Source organism: Solanum pennellii, chromosome 8 (genome assembly GCF_001406875.1).
Source record: "Solanum pennellii chromosome 8, SPENNV200".
Classification (NCBI taxonomy): domain Eukaryota; kingdom Viridiplantae; phylum Streptophyta; class Magnoliopsida; order Solanales; family Solanaceae; genus Solanum; species Solanum pennellii.
In genome coordinates this window covers 19,967,152-19,971,947 of record NC_028644.1, presented here as the reverse complement: position 1 = coordinate 19,971,947, position 4,796 = coordinate 19,967,152, and the positions used below count along the sequence as shown (strand labels likewise).

At 30.3% G+C, this 4,796-nt stretch overlaps 1 pseudogene; it reads right to left on the bottom strand.

The window, feature by feature from the left end:
- Positions 1-845: 845 nt before the first annotated feature.
- LOC107027525 lies at positions 846-2,273 on the bottom strand (annotated as a pseudogene).
- Between the last annotated feature and the right edge of the window lie 2,523 nt (positions 2,274-4,796).

Below are 4,796 nucleotides of genomic sequence, written 5' to 3'. Positions count from 1 at the left end.
GACTTCTTCTACCACTACTAAATCTAGTATCCAAAGTGCACTTTACTGCCGCTGAATGGCTTGCTAACACCAGCGTTGTGGGTATCAATACACTCGTGATTGAGATCATTCTATCCTGGGAGTACATATTCCAAATAAAACCTCGGATACTAGAGGGCAATAATTTCCTTAAGGGGATACTGTGCATTCAGTGGGCTTGATCTTCTTTCTGTTTTTCCAGATTCTAGTATGTGTTACAAATTTTAAATTTGTGAATTAATTTATGTTCTTCTGTATTTCACCGGTTCATTAAAATTTGCTAACTTCGTGTTTCTGCAAAGTTTGTTGAAATCAGTAAGATTCTTTAAACACATATTGACAACAATTCTTCTTGAAGAAAAAAATTCGTATACCTTTTTGTAATCTATTTTTTATTTTAGTTTCTCTACTAGTTTTAATTATCTAGTTGTGAAAATGTTCTTAAACTGTGTTGTGTCTTAACAAGTTCTTCCAAGTTTTATTTTAAGTATCTTAGGAATACAAGATGAACAACAAATTGTTTGGTTGTATTGTTGTGATTGAATAGATAAATGTTGAGTAGTTGCATCACAGTAAATGTATAAAGCATATACATAGTGAAGCAAGCCATTTAAGAAGTTTTGTTTTATTAGCTTGGATTTATCTGTACTTTTTCCTAATTCGCAAGGATACAAATTTGTTTTGCTTGGACTTGTCTATGCTTTTGAAATCTCAAATATGACAACGAAATTAGATTCTCGAAACAGTCATGAATATTTCTTGGAATGGTTGAGTGGTATTTGTTATGCAACAGATCAAACATTGACATATGTTAAATTTACAAATTATTATGCTGCTGCTGATCTTATTTCATGCTTCTTTTTCTGGCATACACAACCAAGCGTACTGTGTTACCGAGTAGAAGGAGTGCCATTAAGCCACAGCATACTTAAGTTCCAATTTCAATGGTCTGACCAGTCCTTCACTGTCCTTGCTAGGCGTGAGGATGTAAATTGATATGTCATAAGTGAGTGCTATTGAGGAAACTGTCAACGACATGATAACCATCAAATCCCACATGAACAGCCTGTGCCTGAAGGGCAATCGACTTATCAGCAACAAGATTGTGCTCAGAGAAGAAACAAAGGCAATGGTGTTGGCCCGAAGAAATCGATACGAATTGGGATGAATATAAGACATTACTGATTGCCCTGCTTTATGTGAGGGTATTCCCTGATTAGTTAACTTTCCATTTTCTTGACAAACACCTCCTGGAGGGTACACTCCAGCTTGGAATTCCATGGTTGCAATGAGTGAGCCCACCACCATTATTGTCTCGTGTTTCTTGGTAAGCCAATCACCTTTTGATGGGGGGCTTTTGAGACTCATTTCCCCCTAAATATACCGATGGTGTAGATACTTCAGAATGGTTATTTCCAGCAGAGCCGTTGGGAATTCTTGTACCATTCTGAATATCTATTGCCTTTAAACCTCCAGCTTCTCAAAGACACTCTCCAATTGATAGATCATTAACGCCACTCCCACTCTGTGCTAAAATATCGAATGCTGTATTCCCATTTGCATCCATTGCATTCACATCAGTATGATGCGTCTTAAGCAAGTACTTGGCAGTCTGCAATACTGATTGGTAAGTAATTTAATTGGTATATTGCTTATAAGAAATTGAACATAGTCATGCATACCTCAATTTGCTTATGAGCAACAGCCTAATGCAAAATGTTGTGTCCATCACCATCCTTTGCATTGAAGAACACGTGGTCCCATCCAATCTCCATTAGCACCTTCAGAACCTCCAGCTGATTATGCTTCACACACAAATGCAAAATATTTTCTCCATTGATCATCGTTCCTAGAGCTGCACAAGGCCTGACATGTATCAGTTATTTGATAACTTCAACACGGCCTTTGATGGATGCAAGATGGAGAGGATTTCCACCATCGCAATCCCGATCCAGACACAGTTCAGCATTTACCAACAGCAACATCTGTATGATATGCAGGTGACCTTTGGCTGAAGCTATGTGAAGAGAAGATGACTTTCATTAATCCACTTGAGAAGCAAGTTGAGGATTTTGAGCCAGAATAAACCTCACAAAGTCAATATGACCACGCAGTGCTGCTATGTGCAAAGGTGTTATGTTGAAGAAAGTTAAGGTAAGTCTATCAAGAATTAAAGAATCTTGTTCAAGTAATTCTTTTAAAACTCTAACATCTCCTTTAACTGAAGCTTCATACAGTCTCTTCTCCAAATCCATTTTCCTCTATTAAATACTTTTTACAAATAGAATTGGATAATTTTATAGTTGCTGATATTTTTTTACTTATTGGATTGAGTCATCCATGGAAAAGTCTTGCACAAAATTTTAAACTTGTTTAAATGATACTATTCAGGATGCTTTGAATTAGGGTCGGCTTGATCATAAATCAATTTGTAATTGTAAAAATTCATAGTGATTCTATTTGTATTTTTTAAAACTTCATGCATATTTATCTTCTTTTTATTGAGAGATATGTAAATTATCATAGTTACAAGATGAATATTCACCAATATCAAATTGTAATTGGACTTTTATTTTTCATATCTCCATCTTTTTGAGTTTTTGATTATAAATTTGTAATTTGTTCCTATATTTTTGTATTCTTCATTTCTTCTATCATTAGCATATAAATATAATAAAGTTAATCCTAATGTGTATTTATAATTAATTAGTTTGAGGGTAAGCATATTAAATCTCACCAAATATTTTCACAACTACTCATAAAAGAGTAAGTCTTTGATAAACATTTATAGTTATGTCTTCTTCGTTGTTTGATAATCATTTATCTTGTTAGATAACAACATGTTTTTACTTTTTCTTTTTTATATGTAATCTCAATTGCTTAGAAAATTCATGTACAGAACTATGACATTGAATTTTATTGTATTAGTAATAATATTTAATTTTTTATATACAGATCCTTTAATATATAGTTCAAGAAATATAGTGAAACTGTATTCTTAACATAGTCATGCTTTCTTTTCTGTATATTATGATTTTAGTTTTTTATACATATGAAACACGTTATCTATAGCAAGTCGACTTCTAACAAAACGTAATTCAATCATTATGACAATTTTTTCTGTATATGTTTAATGTGATGCCTTTTATTATGGATGTTATGCCTTTATTTACTTCTCTTTCTTTCCCTTTTGAATTTGTCATTTTTTTCTATAAATGTGATGTTACACCATCTAGACATTTTGTAATACTTTTCATTATACTTATCTTTTTTATAGGCAATTTTATTTTTTATTATTAAAAATTATGTTTAGTAATTAAAAGATATCAATTCCTTGGGTATAATAAAAGATTTATTTTTCATGAAGCATTAAAACTATCGAACATCCAACACGTGAGACAAGATTTTCATGCTATATTTTGTGAAAATTTTATATTTTTATGTCAAACTTGCGTACAAATTAGGGACTAACGTGCAATGCACGTTTCCAGGGCTAGTGTGTGTGTGTGTGTGTGTGTGTGTGTGTATATATGCTAGTTTTCTGACACCTGCGTTGCACGTGATTACCAATTTCAAAAATATTTGATATAGTAAATAGTGATATTGCTTATTTAAGTGAAGATTTGAATAATAAGATTACCAAAAAAATGATATATTGCATATTCTTATGTGAATGTTCATTGTGAATCGCCATGTATATCGTCTCTTATTCACAAAAACCTATGAATATGATCAATCAAAAAAATTATTAGTTAAATGCAATTATGCATATATTTATTTCAATTTGATGAGTTTCAATCATATAATTAGTCTTATCTCACTAATATTACCTTCCTTATAAACAATATTTGTTTTGTATTTTTCTTGTTATCTGACCAGATGTGTTTTGCATGTATTGTTATATAATAATATATTTTTAAGTTATAAGATCTCGTTAACTTCATAATACATATGCGACATATATAATACTTTAGTTTAAACTAAAATACCTACCTAAATATATATATATATATATATATATATGTATTAATGAAAATAATTATCTCATAAAATTAGCTACTAAACAAATAACAAAAAATTAACTAATTCTAACTTCAATTGCGTTACTACAAGTCATATGAATTTTTCTTCATCTAAAATATTAAAATAATAAGAAATAGTGAATAAGTAAAATAGAAGGGCAATATTTATATAGTAATAACTATTTTGAAGCAAACTTTTTGGAACTCTAAATCACATAAGTAACATTGATAAATAAAGTCGTTCTTTTGTATTAAACATAAAAAACAAATTGTAACAATTCTCTAAATTTTGGAAAAATTTATTCATAAGCATAATATAAATCAAGTGAGAATTGTTAACAAAATAAATGAATTTAGACTACATCATGTTAACATCATATAGTAGAACATAACATTCTAATGTGTATATATTAAGAAAAAAATAATTATATCATTAAAATTAAATTATTTTTGTCCAGCACTCGAGGTTATGTAGTATACCCTCTTAGGATAGAACGACTTACTTCATCAGAATAGTACATCATATTCCGCTAAACTTCAAAATCACTCAACAACAATAAATTACCAAAAAAGTTTAAAATGCAAGAAGAAGAAGAGTAAAAGAAGAGAAAAAATTGTTGTTGGAAATTAAAGTAAGTCCCTATATTTATAGTAACAAATGGTAGTATGAACAAATAATTTTAGTGTTTTATCTGATAATCATGATCTTTCTGAGAAGTCACAATACTTTGGAAAAGTCAAAACTTAATGAAAAAA